This window comes from Bactrocera dorsalis, chromosome 4, assembly GCF_023373825.1.
Source record: "Bactrocera dorsalis isolate Fly_Bdor chromosome 4, ASM2337382v1, whole genome shotgun sequence".
Lineage (NCBI taxonomy): Eukaryota > Metazoa > Arthropoda > Insecta > Diptera > Tephritidae > Bactrocera > Bactrocera dorsalis.
This window is the reverse complement of record NC_064306.1, coordinates 45,340,554-45,365,045: the sequence shown is the minus strand read 5'-3', so window position 1 is coordinate 45,365,045 and position 24,492 is coordinate 45,340,554. Positions and strand designations below refer to the sequence as shown.

Sequence of the window (24,492 nt, the reverse complement as noted above, 5' to 3'; positions counted from 1 at the left end):
ACCTTTTTGTAAACTTTTTTCAAACTGCGCTATTTCTGTGGCCAAGCGGCCATAGAATACTGATGTTTTCGTCCTTTTTAACAATAATAGAATATTTATTGTTTTAGTAGTAGTGAATATTTTTTAAAATAAAATTCATACCTCTTTAAATCCGTAAGTGATAAAGTTAAGGAATGAATAAATGTAGTTCTTATTCAAGACTTAACTAACATAGTTTCTCTGTAGCAGACATTAAAATATCTTTAAAAATGCTTCTAACACCAAGACTATCTTTAAAATCAACACTTGGGCAGTGGTCTCTTTGAATAACATCCGCCCAACACCAAACGAAGCATAATGAAACACTTTCAGAGACCAATTCCGAGCTGTTTTACAACAACACAGAAAAAAAGTGTGATGAATACATCACTTAACGGCCTCATACGCTCACATAACAATCACCCAAGCTCAAATAAGGCAATGAATTAAATTTTGCGGAAAATATCGGTGAAAAAAGATAAAATGAAATTGAAACAAAAGAAAATAAAACAATGGATAAATAACGGCTTACATCATGTTAATTTTAATAACAATAAAGCGTAATAAATTTTTAGCAGTCACAAAAGAATCGAAGGAACTGCGGGAGGCAGGAAAAAGAGTAGACGGCGTAAAGCCAACAACGGGAAGGATAGCGTCAACACGGTCAGTTGACCACGAAATCATTAATAAGTGGAATTACATATGCTCGTGTCCGTGTGTGTGTGAGTGTCTGTAAGAAATATCAGTTTGTTCTGCACTACAGTTGGTTGCATATGTATATGTGTAAATAAATATATTTCAATATGAGGGTGTCCCTTATTTTTTAAGTTGATTGTTTTTTGCAGATGCTCCCTGAAGTCCTGATAAGTTTTCTCATGAAACTACTGCTTTAAAAGTTATACAAAGTTAAAGCCATTAATCAAATATACTGGTGTCGTACAGTACACCACGCCGTATGAGCAACACAGAATTTATAATTCTAATTCACTTGAATGAACGCTTAAATCATTTGATGTATAACTTTAACTTCGTATAACTTTTAAAAATGATACTTAAGAAAAAACACGCAGACCTTTCTTGTAAAGTGCTAAATTTTGTATTGGAAAGCTTTGTTTTCAAAGTTGTAAATTAATTTTGTTTGGAAATAAAATATTTAAAGTAAAAAGATAAAAAAAATTCAAGTCAAATACATACAATAAAGTGCTTTTTTACATTGGATCGCTTTTTTTTAGCCAAAAACTGAAACTTCATGAGGCGTTTCCAAAAGAAAATCTATTGGGGAACTAATGAAGACCCTAATATCCATATATACTCGCATCCGAATACGGCAGACAAGTGGCTACTGCAATTCTACGGCGTGTAAAAACTTATGCACTCATACATTTATATAAGTATGTACATAGTTTGCTATGAACATATGTGTAAGCTCGTACAGATATTTGCACGCAAACTGTTGTTATTTTCACGCCGTCACTGTGATTTAAAATTGTTATTGTAGTGTTCACAGTTGGTTAAGTTTGTGAAAAATTACCCCTCCATCGATTGAAGTGTGAAGATAGACGCAGCGCAGGCTGTAAGAAGCCAAAAGGGAAAATGTGTAAGGGCAGCACGGGAGCACGCATACACTCACACATACATACATATAGACATATGTGTATATTTGCATGCATTGTTGTATGTAAATACAATATGGTATTTATTTTACAATCATCTTTCGTATTGTGTGAAAGTGCGGGCGCTGATGAACATTAAAAATGATTATTATTAAAAAGCAAAAAGGCTACCTTTTAAGTGCGGCTTCATTCCGGTCAGTCGGGCAGGCAACTCATAAATATAATTACATCGAATAATGTCGGCGATTTTATCATTTGTGTACATGTGCATATACTTTCACGCTTATATTGTTTTTTGTTGTTGTTTTAATGTTGTAATTTTTCTTACACGCATACAAATACTTTTAAATTTATCAGTAAAGTTTTTCGGTAAAATTCCTAATTTTGATCTTTTCGCCTAAGATTATGTTATATGAAAGAAAACGCCTAATTGTAGGCAACAGACTACTCTCACTGATATTGTGTTGCCTTCATATGGGAAGATAATAAAAAACAACTAAAGAAATAATATAGCCGTCTATAGGCTGAGTTGTTTACAGTAACTTAAAATATTCTTCTCGACCAAGAAATAGTTGAAGTTATTGTAAACGAATTGCGAATATTTTTTACAACTTTCGGCGTGGGTTAATCCTCAAGAGCACTTGGGTGAACTTAATTCAATTTTTGACGATGAAGCTCTGTTAAGGATCACTGTTTATCGATGGTATGGGGAATGATATCTAGATCGTACAAGGTCTGTCTCAAAAGAAACAGAACTTTTTAAATATAACTGTTTCTGGTGGCGCCACCTGTTGGTGGGTATATGAAATAAAAAGTTTGATCTCTTGTTGACATTTCGTAAAAATTTTAAGACAATTGGATAACTACAATCGATGTTATCGATCAAAACGTGACAGCAGATTTTGGTCATCGGTCGTAAAATGCATTTTGAACAAAGAGCAAATATTAAATTTTGCTTTAAACTTGGGAAAACGTTTACTGAAACATTTCAAATGATGAAAAAAGTTTATGGGGATCAGTGCCTATCCCGTAGTAATGGACATGATTGGTTTAAGCGATTCCAAGAAGGTCGTAAGGACATCTGTGACGATCAGAAGTCACGGAAAAAAAGTCGTCTTCAGAAGTCAAAAATAAAGACAATGCTGATTTGTTTTTACGATTCCGAGGGTTCGTCCCACCTAGCCAAACGATTAATGCTGTGTTTTACCTTGGTGTTATGAAGCGTCTTGTCGTGCTCGACCACAATACCGTGAGCCAGGGTCCTGACGCCTGTTGCACGATAATGCGCCGTGTCGTCGGTCGACCTTGTCATTGATTTTTGGACAAAAAACTCCATATTAACCATTACTCACTCACCATACTCACCTGATATGGCACCCTGTGATTTTTACCTATTTGGAAAACTTCATTTGGTTTCAGGACATTCTCATTAAATGCTAACTGACAAGGAAACTTTGAATAAAAAAATATAACTTTTGAAAAAAATTTTCTTTTTTTTTGTGGTTTTTAACAGTGCTGTTTTTTTTGCGACAGACCTTGTATATCACTCCAAGACGAATTTTGGGAAGATTGTCAAAATCAATTGTTGCTGTGCGCAAACTGACATGGCAAGCCCATTCCATATTATATATGTATAATAATAATAATGTATACATACCATATGGTATGAAAAAAATGTTAAAAAAATACGATAGCCGTGCTTCGAAACATGTCTACTTGACAACATGACGAATCATGGCCTTACGTGAATAGGTCCAAAAGTGAATAGTAGTCGACTGAATCGGTGTTTCAAAATCTAACAAAAGCTGTTCGCACATAAAGTCGATTGGTTTAACCTTTTCAGAGATATATTGCTCGCCAACTCTAAAATTCATTTTCCGAAAAACGTGTTAAAGTTTTGAAAGCCGATTACACTAAATTAAAAGTTTCTTAAAAATACACTTACATCTTAGAAGCTATTAATGCAGAAATTTAAAGTAAAAAATCCAATATAGCCCCTTATGTAAAATCTAATATTTATTGAGATGGTTTAGGAGTACACTACGTGAGTCATCAAAGTGATTAAAGCTGTATTCAAAAACTAAAAAAAAAAAAAATTGTCAAAAAGAACCATTTCGCTTCGTGAACTTCAACATATTTAAAAATTCCAGCTTGTTGAAGCTACCAAGATTACACAAACCTTTTATAAATAACAAAAAAAAATCAACATTTGAGACTATACAAGTACAAATTTTTTTTCCACAACATATTTAGGTTTCTAAGAGTCTAAAAGCTTGTCTGAAAAGCGCGAACGCTTAAAATGATAAACTGCTACAATTTCAGTTCTTCGAATATAAATTTAGTGCTTATTATCTTAATTTGCTTGCCGGCTTTTTGCCACGGCGAAGAGAATTAGCACTTCATTAACACCTTATCAACTTAAAGCTTGGGCTAATGCGCTGGCGAATGTAAATGGCGATGCTTTCATCTTTTAATCCATGATTGCCTTGCCATCTTGCAACGCTTGTTGCAGCTTCAGCTTCTTTGTGCGCTTATTTTGTCGCTTAACTAACATCACTGCCGTCTACAATTTGCATACATTGAGATTATTTTATCGTCGAAACGCATATTTGCATTTTATTGCAAGCAGCGAGGAAGCGTGGCGCTTATGAGGGGGAATGCGTAAGCCTAGACAACAAAGCTTAAGCTATTGCTGCTATAAATATGCAATAGGCAGCGCATTTGCACTTAGCACATTCATTGCAAAAATAAAAATAAAAAATAAATTTTTTAAATTAAATTTAAAAATGTGTATCTAAAATATTGTTTATATAATTTCCTGACTAATAAGGCGGAATAGTCAAAGTAAAATAGTTTAATTTACTAAACGTATAGAATTGCATAGGGGTTCAAGAGCGCAATATTGAATACAGTTCTAGCAGGACGCGGCTCAACCTCTAAGAGAGAATTAATCATAGCTATGCTAGCAAATGAAAAAAATGGTTTCTATAACGTAAGAGCTGCCGGGCTTAGTTATTACTATCTAAATGGACAAACAGATCAGTAAAAAAAAAAAATCCACAATTTTTACATTAAATTCAGGGTTTCATTTAGCTTACTTAAAATTATCCAATTTGGGTCAAATATGCACTGCTTTATGCGATAACTTGCTACCATTTTGAATGTCAGATGGCAAAGGTCATATACTTGTAGAATCCTCAGGTCAGGGTGATCTAGTGACATACTTGTATGTACTATATATATCCAGAGCAAACCAATATTATGGAGGGAATACTTCTCCAACCTGCTGAATGACAGTGAAAGTATAACACCAGGATATGGTGAACCCAACTACCGTGAAATAAGCCTCCTCAACATCGCATATAAGGCTGATTAAAGCTCACCGAACATACTCTTCCGTCACTGTTCACAGTCATAATTTCGAAGTCGTAGATAATTTCGTCTATCTTGGAACCACCAATAACACCAACAACAATGTCAGCCTCGAAATCAAACGCAGAATAACTCTTGCTAGCAGGTGCTACTTTGGACTGAGTAGGCAATTGAGAAGTAAAGTTCTCTCTCGACGAAAAAAAACCAAACTCATTATTCCCGTCCTACTATATGGTGCAGAGCCATGGACGATGACAATATTTGATGAGTCGACGTTACGAGTTACGAGGTTCTGCGAAGGATTTATGGTCCTTTACGCGTTGGCCACGTCGAATACCGCAGTCGAAGGAACGATGAGCTAAACGAGATATACGACAACATTGACAGTTGAGCGAATCAAGAGACAGCGGCTGCGCTAGCTAGGTCATGACGTACGTATGGACGAAAACACTACAGCTCTGAAAGTTTTCGACTCAATACACGCCGGGGGAAGCAGAGGAAAAGGAAAACCTTCACTACTTTGGATAGACCGGGTAGATTTAGCAACACCTGGAGTCTCAAACTGGCGCCGGACAGCGAAAAGTAAACTGGGCTATAAAGAAGAAGAAGATTTGACAAAACAGACCACTTCTAGGTGAAAGCTTGAAGTCTCTCTTTGAATGTTTGCAGGAGTTCGAACTTGACACTGTCCAATGAGAATTCATATGACATATAAAATTACTAAAACCGTCTATTGGAAAAATTATTGACTTCTTTCTACTAGATCACATCGTGTGTGCCCGGTTGCTACAATTGAATTTTTTTTTCGTATTTAACGTAATTTGGACCTTCTTTACTTAATGGTTTTAAATTAGTACTAATTTATATTTATCAGCATTTTTATTTATTACGGTCTCTGGATTTCGTTCGAATAACCATAATTTCCAATTTATGAATTTTTGTTCTTTTTTTCTGAATAAATTTTTGATTTTGTGTTATTTTAATAGGAAATTTAAATATTTCGGTCATTTATTATTACATATTTCATAACTGTAAGTGGTGGTTTTATTTATATACTTTCGTTTTATTATCTATAAATTTTGCCATTTTCAACTTTGTAAATTCTTAAAAATTCAATAAAATTGCAAATTTCATATTTGAATTTTAATTCTTAGAGAATTGCCTATTTTCCAATGCAAATAAATGTGTTTACACATAATTCTGTGTACAAATAGAAAAAATCTCTGCCAAAGGTGTATGTCAATAATCAGCATAATCATGCAGGATAACAAGCGTCTGTCTGTATAAAATAAATAAAATAATAAAAGGAATGCACGCACACACATACAAGCGATAACCTCAGTGGAGAAATAGCTGCCATTTGTGCAAAAATCGACACACTTTTAAAAATGTAGTGGTGAGTATGTCTACAATATATGTATGTGTATGTGTATAATATATGCAATGCAAATAAAAGCAAATACGATTTGTCTGTTTATGAGCCTAGCCACACACTCACACATACACACCTTTTGTCTGTGCGTTAAGCCGCATTTCAGAATCTATATTTACATATATATTATGTTTTATTGCGTCTCGTGCTTGCCACATGTTTAGAATATACGGCCTTTACACACGTAATGTGTGTGCGTGCATGCGTGTGTGTGTTTGCAAATGTATATGTGCATTTGTATTTATTCAGACAATCATTTCTGATTCTTTATTTGCTTGTTACTGTTGTTTATTTGGTCTATACACCCGCACACCCATCCTTACTTTCCTCTTCATTTATATGTATTTACTCATTTCCTTTTTAGTTGTCTTGCAGCTTGCTCTTTTTGCGGCCCTTCTACAGGTGAAAAATGTGGCAATTTGTCTGCATTTTATGCCTACGAAGCACGTACAAATGTACTCGAGTCATAATGATTTTAAATTTGCTGGTCTACCCATCTATTTTCGGTAGATACACATATACAACCAAGTGTCTGTTTGTCTGAGGCAAAGTGTGTGCGTGTGTGTATGGATTTCTTGTTTCTCAGAGGTTGAGAAAATTGAAAATTTATTGTGTTTTATTGAAATATAGGTATTTACTTTCAGTTAGGCCATTTGCATTTGCAGGCAATTACAAAGCAAAATCTGCCGACAAATCGAAATTAAATTTTTGAGGTTAATGAAAATTTCCGTTTTAAAACAAAATGCAAGAATCTATTTATATTTTATCAAAGCAAAGATTAAAGATAACGTGCGATAAACTTAAGTGTTAAGGCGAGAAGAACCTGAAGAATGTTTGAGATTTGCTCGATTGTAGTACGGATGTGTTTTTGTTATGTTTCGTAATCACAGTTCGCATTCGCAGTCATCGTAACCCGCCCCTGATCAACCTGGTAGGATAACCGTTACTCAGCTCATCGGAAAGTTCGAGTCGAGGTTAAAAATCATAAAGCCATTAATAAGCATGTAGGGAAGGGCTAAGTTCGGAACATTTTATGCTCTCGCAATTACCAAAGATCAAAGACGGGAAGATATTTTGTGATACATTATATTAGGATTTGGGGTACGATTTCGCTAATGATCAGCTAGTAAGTAGGAAAAAAACCACTTAAAATCAACAGGAATTTCATCAAATTAGCTCACATACACAGTAAAAAGTTCACCTGAAAATCGAATCGAGCGCTTCGTTCGAGCAATTTCAATCATTTTTGACATAAGAGCATACAGGGTTTGTTCGGAAAGTAATAGGACTGATTTTCTTAAGCCGCGTCTGTACTTCGTAGCGTGCGTGCACCGACTGGATTCGGTAGAGGGCGTTCCTAGCTAACGAACGAGCGGCAGGTCAGTTGTCCCCGAGCACCTGGAGAATCAGAACAAACATTTCCACGCAACGTGTTTCTGCGAGAGGTGCAAGCCGAAAATGCAGGGTTCGTTAGACGAGAAGTACGTGATTAAATTCAGTGTGAAACTCGATAAATCTGAGGCAGAGACATTTGATATGATCAATCAGGCTTAACCAGATTTTGATTTAGTAAGAAGTGGTGTGTTTCTGTGGCTCCAGGCCTTTTTGGAGGGCGGGAAGAGGTCGCTGATGAAGATCGGAAGAATGAGCAAATCCGAAGTGAAAATAATGCCCATTGTCTTTGTTGACATCAAAGGCATTGTCCACCATGAATTTTCTACTCCTGGACTAACCGTACACGCCAAATTTTACATGGAAGTCCCCAAACGAAGGGTCAATCGGATCCAACAAGGCATCCTAGCCGATTGGAAGTTACACCACCTGTTCCAGCACCTAACCAAGGCCGGCATCCCGAAAATTCCGGTTCAATAATTTTTTTTAAATCGACTCAGCCCTATTACTTTGCGGACAAACCCTGTACGATTAGATGCGCTGAAATTTATTAATATACCTCAAATATTGGCTGCAATTTTCCATATACAGTTAGACATATGTATGTATGTAGGTACCGAAGTCCACATAGTTATGTATATGGAATTTTGACCTTGAAAATTTATGTTATGATTTCGAATAATTGTAAAATATAATAATAATATCTATATATATAATATAATAGAACTTGTACTCACATTATTTTTAGAGTGATGCTTCAATGATGGTTCATCAAAGTTGTATAAAATATGTGTCTGGAAAAAAATAAAATTTCATTCAGGTTTTATAAGATGTTAACAGTTTTTTAACATTATATACATACATGCATATCTATAAATATATTAAATTTTTTATTCATTTGCGATATAACGGGGTTGTAAGAAGAGCGCTACAAAAGTTCTCTTCAGTAAGGTTAAAAATAAAGAATTACTTAAAATCTATTGAATAAATAGATGTGGTTTTAGTCAAAAACAGGGACCGAATTTCAGATTAATTTCATGTTTGCCTTTAACTTTGCCACGAAGTTTGTAACACCAAGAAAGAAACATTGCCTATATATTAGGTTGTCAAATATCTCCCTTCCGCTTTTTTGCTCTTTATTCAATGCTTTATAAAGTGTTACAGTGATCGGATTTATTTCAAATATGCGCTGTTTCGGTCGATAATCTGTTTCCATCTAGACGGCAACTTCATAATACCCCCTCGTTGAAGCCCCCCTCCTTATTTGCGAAGAACTCGGACAGCCACTTTTCACAAGCCTCTTTCGAGTTCAACATTACAACAACAAGGGCGTTCGCCTTGGACAGGAACAGGTGGTACTTAATCACTTGGTGGATGCGATAAAACCTCTCAACCGAGCTCCCGTAGCTTCTGACGAGTCATCAACGAAGTGTGTGGTCTGGCGTTGTCCTGGTGGAACACTACACCCTTCCTGTTGGCCAATTCTGGACGCTTCTGGTCGATCGCCTGTTTCAAGCGGTCCAGTTGTTCGCAGTAGATGGTAGAATTAAGCGTCTGGCCATATGGGAGCAGCTCATAGTGGATGATTCCCTTCCAATCCCACCAAACACACAGCAAAACCTTCCTGGCCGTCAATCCCGGCTTGGCCACTGTTTGGGACGATTCACTGGCCTTCGACCACGACCGTTTTCGCTTGATATTGTCGTATGTGATCCATTTTTCGTCGCCAGTCACCATCCGCTTCAAAAATGGGTCGAGTTCGTTCCGTTTCAGCAGCATATCGCAGGCGTTGATTCGGTCCAGAAGATTTTTTTGCGTCAAATCATGCGGCACCCAAACATCAAGCTTTTTTGTGTATCCAGCCTTCTGCAGATGGTTTAAAATGGTTTGGTGACTAACTTCCATCTTCTGGGCGATGTCACGAGATGCCACATGCCGGTCTAACTCGATGTTTTTCATGATTTGATCGGTATTCGTCGTCACAGGTCTTCCACCGGTTCGCTTATCCATTGTGTCGTTTTCACCCACTCTGAATCATCGAAACCATTCCTCCCCAGTTCGAAGTGATAGAGTACCATCCACCAAAACAACATTAATCTCACGGAACGTTTTTCCAGTAGATTTGCCTTTAACGAAGGAAAACTTTAAAATAGTGCGAACTTCGGCGTCAGTTTACACGTTTACACGTCTATAACTGTTGAACGCAATATCCAAACTAATCATGCATAGCGTCGTTTTGTAGGTTATGTCAAGACCTTTCAAAGATGTATAGTATTGCCAGATACGAGCTCTGTAGCGCTTTATACATAGCCGCGAAATTCAAAAGACAAAAAGGCGGAAGGGAGATATTTGACAACCTAATATAACAAAATTAATTACTTAGTTTTTGATATATCGATCTGAAATTTCGTAAACGAAATGTTTTCCTCAAGAAGCTACTCATTTGTTGAAATCGCCGATATTGGCCATCTATAGCATATAGTTTCCTTACAAACTAACCGATCAAGCTGCAGTCTTTATATAGAAACCTTTTTCATTTGAAGAGGTATCGTCACGAAATTTGGCCTAGATTACTGTAAAAGGCAGCTCAGATCAGAAAATTATAGCCTATAGCGACCATTCAAACTGACTGTTCAAATTCTATACAAAAATATTTGTATACCCTTTTATGCAATTAGACATGCACCTGTAAAGATATTGTAGCTTTGATGAAGGCAAAGTTAACGTTATTTTATTGTTATGTTATATTTTAGTTATTGATCAAATGAAAATTCAGTTCACAGATCTAAACTGCGGATGAAGTACACTGAACTCTGAACTATTATATTATTTATTATCAAGACACATTTTTACCTAAACACTAATTTACTGTATATCATCACACATAAAACTAATACAATTTGTTTGCAGTCAACGTTACTTGTTTTTTGACCGAACTTTCGATCTTTTCGCAAGATCAAACTTCTAAAAAGGAATATAAGAAATATTATAAGTTCACGTATTTCCCTTTAAAACATTTCACTGTTCTTTTTCTATAAAAATTAAAAATATCAAACTACAGGATTCGCACCCGCAACCTCTAGAAAGGTAGTCAACGCTCAAGTGACTTAAATACAACGCCGACAAAATACACTTTAGTATCAATTTTGACACTTGTCAGTGCAATCACAAAACGTGTGTGGGAGAATTGTTATGCTGCACGAAGCATGACGACAACGGAAACCGGAAATGCAATATTCAGCATACCAATGACTAAGGAAATGCAAACTTTGCAGGTTTACGGGTTTACAGGTTTGCTGATTTGCATTAGTGTTTAGGACTACAACAAATAGACACTGCATGCATATAGACATGCAGTGAATATATATACATGTTCTCGCTCACTTAACCGCCATAATATAGATAATGATAGCAATAATATGTTAATTGTTGAAATGCAAATCAATTTTGCGCTAATAAATTGCTGAGCTTGTAATACCCAAGCAATTATATATGTAAATATGTATTAGCATGCGTGCTGTGTAACCGCCTGTACAGCTCATCTGCACACATAACCTCACTCGTAGCGAGCAATTGCCGCATAACAAACATGACACTAATTCAGTTTTAAGCAAAAGCAAAACTAAGCACAAGTAGACATATCTGCGCTATTAGTAAGTATATGTTGGCTTTATTTGAGTTTAAGGCGGTCTTTATGCGCAACTATGACAAGTAGTTGTCTTAGCGAAACCCCTCTCCTGTGCCCACGACCTTAGCTATGCATTTCCGCAACCGCATAAAGGCCAAGATTTGTGGTGAGCACTATCTGTCTGTTGCATGACAACTCTGTAGTTGCAACGCGTTTGTGGTCACCGTTGTGTTGCGTTAATTTCATAGAATCAGCAAATTTCATTGGAAACTTTATTGTAGCTACGTGTGTATATATAACATTATATTAAATAAAGTGCGGATTTACGGCACAATTCCAAGAAAGCTTATGATGGATTTCAGTTATTTTCGAGAAACCGTTGAAAAAATCATGAAATGACATTCAAATTGTCATAGAAACAGCAAATCATGAGCTTAAACCCGCGTTTCCCGCAAAGGAAAAACAACAACTGCTAATCTGGAACTTAAAAACTCGATGCCATGAAAAAAATATATAAAATTCCCTTCACAAATAAAAAAGTTGTCATGGAAGAACTGAAGTTTGATCGTTCAGTTTGTATGACAGCTATATGCTATAGTGATCTGATCGGAATAAAATTTTCGGAGATTATACCGTTGCTTTGTACAATAATCTATGCAAAATTTCGTAAAGGTATCTTGGCATATAAAAAAGTTGTCCATACATGTTGTTTTTCATTGATCAGTATCAGTAGTAGGGCTGCTATAAGCTATAGTGGTTATATCTGAACAAGATGTGCAGAGATTGTAGCGTTGCTTCAGAGACAAAATTTATATAAAATTTAGTGAAGCTATCTTATCTAGTAAACAAGTTTTTCATACAAGGACTTGATTTTGGCCGTTCAGTTTGTTTGACAGCTATATGCTATAGTGGTCTGATCTGAACAATTTCTTTGGAGATTGTACCGCGCGATTGGACAATAATTTATGCCTAATTTCATGAAAATATCTTGTCAAATAAAAAAGTTTTCTATACAAGCACTTAACTTTGACCGGCCGACTTGTATGGCAACTATATGCCTTAGTTGTGCGATATCGGCGATTCCGACAGCTTCTTGAAGGAAGTGGACGTGCTTCTTTCTACTTATTAAAAACTTTGCTTCAAACATATATAATTTTTAGAGTATAAAAATAAAAAAAATAATTTGAAAAAAAAAAAATAAAAAAAATAACTGTAGTTTTCATGTTTAAAAATTCATGCCACGCTTCTGAGCTCGGCAAAATGACGGATTTACATTGCCAAGCATTATCATAATGAAATATGACTCGTCATATCCTCACGAGCTGTTTATATACTTTTTTTCGTAGGAATGTGTCAACATGAAAATAACCAAATAAAAAGACAAAATAAATAAATAAAAAGAAAATAAAAAAAAAAAATAAAAAGAAAAAGAAAAAAAATAAAAGAAGAAAGCAAAAAAAATAATAGCATAACACTTTTCTGCCTCAACAGCTGCCTTACAGCTTATCCATAACGAGCAAAGCAAACAATAGTGAAAGTTACTCATACGTCCCGAGTGCTGCCACCAATGCTCATGTAAGTGTATAAGCTTACATACTCTTACACACACAGTTAAGTGGCTGCGCTTTACGCTCACTGCTTGCTTTTTTGCACGTAAAAGTGCCATAAAAGTGTCATATTCATATTCATCGCTTTTTTATTTAAGCTTGTAGTTTTTTCTCGGTCTTTCGGTATTTCCTGCCCATAGCGGCACCGCGCTGATGTGGGTTTCCTCCTGCGGTACATAGACGCCGGTGCCGTCGTGTGGCGTAAAAGTTTTAAATTGTGACATTCGCATCACCGCAACGGATCGCAAGGACGCCGCTTTGTGGTTTGTGAGAGAATGCCAGAGAAGTGGGTGCATATGACTTTAGTAAACATATTCGCTGAAATACCTTACTATATTTAAATTTTTTTTCTTGAAGAGATAAGCTTCTAGTGCCATGTAGTATACAGAACAAGTTATACGCACTATAATTACTAAACAAAGTGGCTTTAAAGAAACAGTGACCACACACATATGTAAGTTGTGGAATTTTGAATCAATTTTTATCCTAAATTAACATTTTATCATCTAGATATATGTATGTATCTAACATACTACAACCAACCACTACCGAGGATTTTCAATATTTTCCTTTGAAAATTTCACAAATTTTTTTAAATATGTATGCTTGAAATATCAAAAGCTTGAATAAAATATTCAATTTTGTATGTGAAAAAACATTGTCAAGCTATCATAGTACTGCCTGAGAATTTTTTAGGACGAAATTTCATATTTCTATCACAAGCTCTTCTTGAGAGTTATCATATATTTATTGCCATATACAAGGTGTTTTCCAAAGTAAACAGGACTTAAAAAAAACAGAACAAATGGGGTTTTTGGCGAAATCTCTTTATTTTATTCAAAATAGTCTCCTTCAACTTCAATATAGCTTTTTACACGGTCCAAAAGCATGTCGAACGAGTGTTTTAGCTTGTTGGCCGGTATGGCCGCCAGTATGCTGGTGCAAGCCTTCTGAATGGCCTCTACGTCCGCATAACGCTTTCCTTTCATGGGCAAATGCATTTTTCGAAAAAGGAAGAAGTCGCACGGTGCCATATCCGGTGAATATAGAGAGTGGTTAAGGAGTCAGTAGGGTAATCTTTTTTAATTTTTTTTTTTGTATTTTCTGTTCCCGTATACCCTTAGAATTAATATAGAAACCCACTTTACCATTGGAAGGTTTCGAAAAAGGCGCAAAAATAATAATACCGCTCGACGTTCGGGACGCTCGAAGTGCACACCTGGCACTACCTCATACTTTAAACGCGTTTTTCTCAAACACACACTTTTTTAAACTGGCGGACATGATTCCGGTCGAACTACTGAACCGATTTGCTAAAAAAAATTTCTATGAAAAAAAACATGTCAAAAAACAGCCCAGATTACCCTGCTGACCCCTTAATGGTTAAAATGTGATTTTTGGTTAAATAATCGGTAACAAGCGTCCTTCGAATGTTGGATTCTGAGTAATTTTTGGTCGTCAGTCAATTTGTGCGGACACCTTTCGTAAGCCCAAATGTTCAGTCAAAATGCGATAAATCGATGTTTTGGAGATGTTCAATTCCATTTCCATGAATTTCAATGATGATTTCGGCTGATTTTTGATGAATTCACGCACAGTTTCGATGGAATTTCCGGTGATCACGGATTTTGATTGGCCCACAAGTTGATCGTTATTTATGTCCTCACGACCACTTTGAAAACGTTGTAACCACTCGCGCACTCTGCTATGGGATGGACAATCATCGCCATAAACTCAATTGAAACGTTTCGGTAAAAGTTTTACCAGTTTTAAAACAAAATCAATTTATTCGAAGCTCATTTTCGCACCGATAACACAAATATACTGTCACTTAAAACGCAAGAACTTCACTTCCAATGGATGAAATGTCATGAAATTCTCACTGGACAATCGGTAAAGACAGCAGATTCTAACACACCTGTCGACATATAGATTCAAAAAGTTCTGTTTACTTTGTAATGTACCTTGTATTTTGTTATCCAATATGCTGAGTTGTCGGATATGAGTTGTGTTCTACATGGTGACTACACGGATTGTCGTATTACTATAGTATCGGAAGAAAATGTTCAGGATATTCTAATCTATCAGCAGGCAACTAGTAAAAAAAATAAAGGAAAACTACAAAGCAAATATGCATTTTAAATTTTCGGTTCGAAAAAGCTAAGCTCAATCTTTGAGCAAAACAGCACTTCTCTTCAGTTCTTTAAATGAAATTTCAGGTGAAACTTTTCAAACCAAAGTATTTTAAGAGGATTAAGACAGATAATGGCACTATGTAGAAACACGCGTACTACAATGACAAACTCTAAGTAATCAAACAATAATTATACTGTATCAAATTATTGTATAACTAAAGCAATCAATTCGAAAATCAAAAATCGAACTTTGTGCCTTCTCGTACATATAAGACCTGCGCTTACAGTATATTGAAGACACCACTACCACCCAATAAACCGGTTAAATTAGTTGTAAAATTGGCAATTGCAAATGTCAGTGCAATCGTGTAACAGCTTGTGTCTGGCATTTTATGTGCGAGTGAGTGGCTTTAAAATATTCATAACTTGCGCGCACTCCGACGCACGCACACCTACACATAGAAATATACGCGCACAAGGATTAAAACTCCTATACGAGTAGGGATATGTGTATATTTGGCTCCCCGAGGTAAAACTACAAAACTTAAGCCAAGTAAGTAGCTGCCACAACATGTCGACAGTAACGCAGCAGCTGTTCGCCAACGCTGTGATATAGCTTATTTTCGTTGTGGTTGTTGTTGTACGCGCATATATTTCCCTCCGGCAAAGCGGATCTCTAAGTGCATAAACATGTGTATGTGCGTGTGTGCGTGCGCGTGGTGCGTACGCGTTTGGCTCGTAAAACAATAAAATGAAATCATGTGAGGAAATTTTTATAAGCTGCCAGTGCTTTAGCCATTCTTCGCGGCAAGCAGAGTCATACGCGCATAATATTTTTGTTGGAATTTCGTGTGGCATTGAAAGCGTGAATCCGCACGCGAGCTCTCATCACCTTCCCACTGCCTTGGGGTTGGCTTTGTTTACTTCCTTGGTGGCTTGGCTTGGCTTGGCGGGTCGTTTTCGCCGCGCACAGTTATTTCACATATTTCTGCAGTATTCTTTATGCGTCAAAGCTTTGTCAAGTTGATGCGGCTTTTAACCTTTTGGGTTTACAACTTGCGCTGTAAAGTCGTTGAGATTTAATATATTTGATATCGCAGTTCATAACCCTACACTTTTCACTTTTCAACCGGATGCGCTGTTGATGAGATTCACGGAGTTGGCAAAAGTAAAAGTTTACGTCATAAAATTCCGCACTCTTCGTTGGCATTGGCAATTTTCCAGTTTGTGTTATTCACTGTGTGTGTGTGTGGAGGTTAAACTCCTTCTGTGTCATTTACATAGGCGGCTTTGCAACAAAACCAGATAATTTATTATCTACGCAAACAATGAGCTTCGATAATCAAATGACACTTTTATTATCCTTTCCGCATCCTTTTACCGTTATTATTATTATTCATTTCACCGTCAACATATCGTTTAATGGATTTTGTGCAAACTGCGCTGTTTTTTATTTATATTTATTTCATTGGGCCCCCATTCAATCAAATGCCAATAAATTTCGAAGCACTTCTGTGCTTTCTTCTGCTCCTTTGAATGAGAACACGCTCCCAACAAGGGGTAAGGAAACGAAAAAGAGGGCGCCCGTAAGCACGAAGAAGGTTAGAAGTGGGCTCTTTAAGCCAGTACCCTCAAAGTGGTGTGCTTAAATGATATCATACATATGTATAACAATCAATTCCGTTACTCAGAAATTAATGTCCCAACAGAAAAGCGATCCTTTTCATTATTTAAGTAGCTTTTTTTTTAGTTTTTGGCATATGAGCGTTTACACTGGAAAGCAATATGAAATAATTTGAACAACGAGTTAGTGAAAAATGTGATTCCAAGAAAGTATTTCGTATTCTTCTGCAACTCACATCCACTAAGATTTTTAACCTTCCTGGATACCAATAGGCGATTAACTGAAGGTTTCAAAACCGGATCATACTCATGTAGAACCCCCAGAGGTGAACTAGTGATTGCTGTAGTAAACTGAAATTATAGAGGGAACACTTTTCCAGCCTGCTGAATGGCAGCGAAAGCATAACACCATCAGATGGTGAAACCGATTCCCCAATCGACGACGATGGAGCAGACGTTCCATTTCCTGAACATGAAGAAGTTCGAATAGCCATTACCATTGAAGAAAAAAAGCGGCGGAGCCGATAGATTGCCGACCGAGCTATTTCAATACGGCGGCGAAGAACTGGTGGGTAAGCAGCATGCATAAACTTCTTTGTAGAATATGGTCGGACTAAAGCAAGCCAGACGATTGGAATTTTAGTATAGTCTGCCCAATCCACAAAAAGGGAGACCTCACAATTTGCGCCAACTACCTTAGGATAAGTCTCCTCAACATCGCATATAAGGTTATTATCGAGCGTATTGTGTGAAAGATTAAAGCCCACCGTCAACAAACTGATTTGACCTTATCAGTATGGATTTAGGCCTGGAAAATCAACAACGGACCAGATATTCACTTTGCGCCAAATTTAAAAAAGTGGATCGACACACACCGCCTCTTCGTAGATTTTAAAGCTGCTTTTGATAACTCGAAAAGGAGCTGTCTTATGTCTGAAGTGAAAGGATGTGTTTTACTCCACACTTGGCGAATGTAAAGGAGCGACTGCAGGCAATCGTAGGCAAAATACGCCGCATTTTGAGGAGTGATGGGGGTCTCGGACGTCGTCCATATATCGTGGCTTGTTTGTGGCCTGTGCCTCATATGGAGCCCCTGTAAGGTGAGAGGCAGCCACGACTGTCTTGGGGTCTCAAAAACTCTCATTTCAGCGTTGTTTGATGCTTGCTTGTTTGCCTGTGCAGGTTTTGAAGGTACATCCCCTCTTGACCTTATCGTCATACAGCGTGCTGTTGCATTCAGGTTAAGAAGGGGCTTGAGTGTGTCATTACTGCGGAATGACTGGATTTCCGACGATGATGTGGAGAGGGAAGGATATCTAGGGAACAAGAGGCTTTTAGATGATTAGAGTTGAGTGTGGGTGGCAAGAATGTTGTGACAACAGTCCTAACGGCCGAGTGACGTACTAGTACATTCGGGACGTTGGGTTCGTTGAGGATAACCCAGACTTCAGATTTTGTCTTGGTTGAGTCTTGGTTTTCTGCTTACGGGGCATGGGCCTCTGAATGCATTTTTGCATCAGAGGCACCTATCAGATAGGCCGGGGTGTTTTTTGTGGGGAGGGGGTAGTAAATTGGTCGCATTTAATTGCAGAATGTACTCGGTCATTAAGGATCTGGGTGGTATGGGGATTAGCTGGACTGATGGACGATTAGATGTTAGTGGTGTGATCTCCACTAGATGGAATACCGAACGGTTAGTGTCGTTTGCGCGTGAATTGTTTAAGCGGCGAAGGCGGTTAGGTGGGAATTAGAGTTAGTTTTTGTATGAGTGGTGTGTGTATGTGATGTGTGTGTGGGGTCCAACTCCTGGCCACCAGTCCAGAGCCGTAGGGAAGCTCAACTGGTAGTAGCTTCGGCTACGAGGTATGACCGGAAAATTAATTCTGGTACCACGCGGAGCAGGAGCCCTTGGAGCTACTCCAACTTGTCAATGCGGACTGGCCCCTCGGGGAATATCGTGGTGGTTGTGGTTAAAACCCAAATGCGGGAAGAAATGACTTTGTCAGTTGAATGTGGAGTTGCATTGCAACCAGACCCAAAGCACGCGGAGGTTGTCCAATAATATCCAGCAATTCAGTTAATCATTCTTTATTCTATTTCAACAAGGCCCAATTTTGATAAATTTGAGGGAGTGAGGAAAGAAAGCATGTCCATCTGACATGATACGATTATATGGCCAATCTTCGAAATATCTTTTTTAGAAAGACCTTTACGGTCTACTGTGATTCTAGCACCTCACTTCTTTTTCGATGGCTGGAGGGCTAGTAAAATCAAAAATTGTCTAATAAAATAAATAATTATATTCTCACGTTCAATGCGATAATATTTCTGAATACACCCAACTTGTATTCTGAGTGTAATTCATTACTGCCCCATAAGTAAATCCTGCCTACAACAATCCACTGATTATCCTTAATCACCAACTTAATGTGTCTTCCATGCAACTACGTGTATGGGAGTAAAATATTGGCCACGTTTTCCACTTCCGTTTACCAAATTGACCGTTACATTCACGTTTGTATACAACTATGTAGCGGACCTCTGCCACTAATCCACTCACCTATTCAGCCAGAAGCACTTTCAGCATTCACCAATGTCCTTTAACCCATAAAATTGTGAATGCGATAATAAACTGTACACATTATCATTTTACGCATTGACGGCGCTCAATCCGAACACTTAACGGTACAGCAATGCACACAAAAGGCTGAAAAAACAAATTCACACACATACATACACTTCAGAAAGTATACAATTGTGAATGAGCTTTGACAACATGGCATTTGTTAGGGTTATTTAAGATTTACTATGAGTATGTATATATCTAAATATTATTGAGTCATACAACAAAGGAATAAGGGCAAGAGGAAGGTTGAAGGTGTTGCTAAAAGGTGAGTGTTTATGTTAAAAAGGGTCGAAAGCGAAGATTTATAACAAGTAAGTGAAAAGGTGGCAAGCATGTGGAAAAGCATGAGTATGTCTACGAGTGTGTGCGTATAAGAGCTAATAAACATACTTGATGAAAAGGAGTGGATAACTGAGTGGCCGATTAGATTAGGGCGTGGACTGGTCAATCAAGCGGTAGTCAACATCCTTCTGCATTATTTGCTGAACATAGTTCTTTTTGAATAAATTTGTGAGGAATTTATTTATGTGTGAATTGGGTCACACTATTCTGTATTATTTATCTGTGCAAAGTACCAGTAAGCTGAAAATGAAATAACGAATGCAAAGCTGCACGTGCGTCACTTTCAGGCGTGTCTAATACAATTTTTAGTGAACCTAATAAAAATAAATTAAATAAAAAGCTTAACTTGTAGGAATATCTTATAGTTTGTATACAATGAATCAAAGAAATCCCAACTAAGGTCATTCACTCATTATTTGCGGTTATATTGGGTAGTCGAAAAAGTCTTTTCGTATCTCCTAATAGATGTCATTGCAGTTCTATATCTCCAGTGCTACCAATCACATTGTGTCATACCATATACTGCTGGAAAGGTGAGATTTTAGGTTTCATTTAAACAAAAAAGTAATTAAATTCGGGGAAGTTGAAAGAAAGTTACAGCTCTTCAAAAATGAGTGAAAATAATGAAGAAATTCGCTATATTTTGAAAATTTTGAATAAAAAGGGAAGAATGCGACGCAAGCTATCAATGAAATTTGTGAAGTTTACGGAGACGTGTAGCACAACAATAGTTCGCTCGCTTCCGTTCTGAAAATTTCGATGTGAAAGATGCACCTCGCTCTGGTCGACCTATCGTTGAAAAAGTCGATGAAATTATGGAAAAGATTGACCAGGACCGTCACCTAAGCAGCCATGACATCGCTTAGAAACTTCACATTCATCATTAAACGTTTATGAATCATTCAAAAAAGGCTGGCTACAAAACCAAACTCGATGTTTGGGTACCACATGAATTGTCTGTGAAAAATTTAATGAACCCAATTAACATCTGTGATTCTTTGCTGAAACGAAATGAAATCGAACCATTTCTGGAACGAATGGTAACAAGAGACGAAAAGTGGATCAAATATGACAATAATGTGTGAAAAAGATCATGGTCCACGCGTGGTGAAGCTCAACAAATGGTCGCAAAGCCAGGATTGACGCCTCGAAAGGTTAGGTTGAGTGTCTGGTGGGATTGGAAAGGATCCACTATGAGCTGCTCTAGCTTGGTCGAACGATTGATTGCACATTTTACATTCAACTGATGATTGAAGCAAGCAATCGATAAAAAAATGGCCAGAACTGAGCAACAGAAAGGACTTCGTCTTCCATCAGAACAACGCTGGACCACACACATCTTTGATGACTCGCCAAAAACAGGGAGAGAATGGTTGGGAAGTTTTGATGCATCCACCATATAGCACTGACCTTGTACCATCGGACTACTATTTGCTTCGGTCAATGCAGAACTTCCTTAATAAAGTAAAGTTGGCTTCAAGAGAAGCCTGTGAAAATTACTTGTCGCAATTTTTTGCCGAGAAACCAGAAAAGTTTTACACTGATGGAATAATGTCTCTAGCGGAAAAATGGCAAAAAGTGGTCGACCAAAATGATACATATTTGGTTCATTAAAGTTCATTATAAATATAAAAAAAAATAAGTTGAAGTTTGATTAGAAATACGAAAAGACTTTTTCGACTATCTATATTGGATATACCGAAGAAAGGATCAAAGAATTTTCAATTCAAAAGGCGTGTTGGATTTGCTGTCTGAGCGAGAGTACATATACATATAACGTATTGAGTCTAATCCACCAACAGTTCTTAAAGACGAACAGCTGTGCTTATGTCTCATTGCTGTCAAATCAGACTCCAGAAATCAATATTACTTTAACTTACGCCGTCGTCTTGGAACTGATAAATGGATCGGTAAGTTATCAAATAACAACTACTTACCCATTACTACATTGTAACCTTTTGTAATTTTCAATTTTAGTAATTTATTTATATGTGCGCACCTTACTTTCGGACATTGTTTACTTTTAAGAATAGTCTGAATGGCGCACAACAACTTTCTGGGTGAACTCCTTTGCATGCCACATTTGTATGCCGTTTATTGTTAGCGCTCACCTACTATGGGACTCTTTGTATTTATTTTTTCTTGCCTGTTGCCCTAGTTAAGCCTAATGAAATTGCCGCAAATTGGATTTGTGCAAAAAAGTTGGTGTCCTCGAAAAAAGCGGCGAAACTTTGTTGCTTCAAGTGTTGTCGTCTAAGAGCAGAGCTTTCGTTTATTTGGCAAGCATGTGGCTGACGGCATGGGGCTAAAGTGGCCAACACAATTGAGCTGCTGTGTCGCATAGTTTGTGCTGCGTGCGGCACGTGTGCTGCATGTTGAAGTTAGAGTGTCGTTCAACACTTTTAGTGGCAATTTGAAAGCGTTTTACTACTTTGCGCGTGCTTAGCAACGGCAAAGATTTCTGGCATAATTTTATTGTTGCTTTTTCAGCAAAACAAAAAAAAAACTATTTGAATAAAAAAATTATATCAAAGCTTTTTTAGAACTTTTTCAATTTCTTAGCAGAAACTAAAATAAAGACATGTAAAAAGAATGTAATCGGTTCGATGAAACTCCTAGAATACATAATAGCTTTTCGAAGAAGTAGAAATCTATCTGCTTTGTAAAACTCTTCTGATTCTGCCATTACCTCATTTAGTGGTCCAAAACTGACACCAGTGCAATTGTAAACTTTTTAAAGAGTAAATTCCTTTTAAGTGAACAATTTTCTATTACAAACTCAATATTTTCGGATAACCAACGAACATTTGTTGTCAAAACATATTGTTGAACGCAATATTAGTCTATCCCAAAACGAAAAAAGGATCGTTGATATCTACAATAATTCGTCTAAATACTACTATCTTACATTTTATAAATACTTCTCATGACTGACCTAATATGAAACTCAAAATTTTGTAGTTATGCTCGCAAGACACAATACTCAATGAATTAAGCGTCCAGTTTAGCACTCAATGTGGTCTAACCGATCAGATCCGACCAGTGAATAACACCTTCATAATATTTCTGTGGTAAAATTTAAACAGAATTATTACCGCCGATTTATATGTATGTATATCAAGGAATATTATCAAACCTATAAATAGCAACGCCGCAGACATATAGTTATGGGGTCAGAGTAGAGATGGTAAAGGATCAAAGAGATGAGAGTATCGATAAATTAATTTTCAACAGATTATCGCAAGCAATGGATATTTTAGCTATATTTTAAGACTTTTTATCAAAAATTTGAAAAATAACATCGGATGCACAAAAAGTGCCTAACTACAAATGATAGGCCTGAATGAGTCAGTCAAAAAAACTCCATCTGAAATCCTAAATTCGACGACAAACATAAGCAAACGAACTCTAAAATTTGGCTAAAGGCTACAATATTATTGAGAACTTGGTGTTTAATGCAGGGTTTGAAATCATCTTCATCTAATAGGGATATAAACAAGCACAAAATGAAAACGTACTACCAAATTTTTAGTCCCTTAAACCTATTATATATATAAGTAAAATATATAAATGTTTTTAAATAAAAAAAAATGGAAATTTTTCGAAGAAAGTGGAGAATTTAGAATTTATAGTTTTTTTCTTTTTTAGATTCACATCAAAGGGTGGACTATTTAGCTTGCAGTGAATATCTTTGAGGAGTTCACTTTTGAATTTCATAGAAAAATATTGGATTTGAATGTATGTTAGTCATACGCCATGGTGCATGCATACACAATCCATTTGCTTTTTTTTATTCTTAACAATAACAAAAATTATATGCTTACTAAAAACTGACACTAAAGTTTTCCAATTATTTATACACATTTTTGTTTGTTGAAAGTAGAATGCCGCTACACAGTTTACTTCTTTGAACGGATCGATTGGAATTCTGTTATATTCTAAGTCTTACGACAAAAGGATTGAGTTGTTTTGGGAAGTCTGGATTACTTTTTGGAAAATGATATCCATTTTCGATGACAACTATGTACTCGTATAGTATATGCTACAGCGGTTCGATTAGAAAAAGTTGTCAGCAGATTTTACCACTGTCACCACCATATCTCGTAAAATAAAAAAAATCTTCCATACCAGCATTTCATTCCGATAATTCAGTTTTAACGATAGGTATATGCTATAACACCCTGATTAGAACAATTTCTTCGGACTGCTGCTTAGAACAATAATCTGTGTCAAATTTGGTGAAGATTTCTCATCAATTGGAAAAATTTTCCTTAAAAGAGCTTGATTCCCATTGTTCAGTTTATATGACAGAAATTCTCTATAGTGGTCCGATATCAGCGGTTCTGACAAATGAGTATCTTGTTTGTGAGAAGAGAAAGTAAGCAAAATTTCTGGTCGAGATCTCAAAAAGCATATGCAGACAAACGGACCTGACTAATTTATTATGGTATCTAGTGTATGCTTCTGAAGTACTATAAAAATTTAAGCTTATTGATTGCTTACTTTGTCTGTATCAGCCGCTAAGGTTAGACGTGTTTTTATGAACTTAGCGATTTATGTTTCATAAAAAAAATGGATCAAAGAATTTGTTGGTGAATTCCTGGTCAAGCCCGGCTTTCATATTCGCCATACAACGGTTTCCACTCTCAATGGAAGAGTTTCAAAGATATCTAATCTATCTACTTCATCAATAGACCGATCATT

General features: G+C 36.7%; 1 protein-coding gene across 1 annotated transcript in view; it reads right to left on the bottom strand.

Moving 5' to 3' along the window:
* Positions 1–24,492, bottom strand: part of LOC105222026 (protein misato) — a 95,900-nt gene that overhangs the window by 36,041 nt on the left and 35,367 nt on the right. Inside the window, exon 5 of the transcript XR_007422704.1 lies at positions 8,565–8,621. The gene's annotated coding sequence lies outside the window, so the exon portion shown is untranslated. The remainder of the gene's footprint in view (positions 1–8,564; positions 8,622–24,492) is intronic.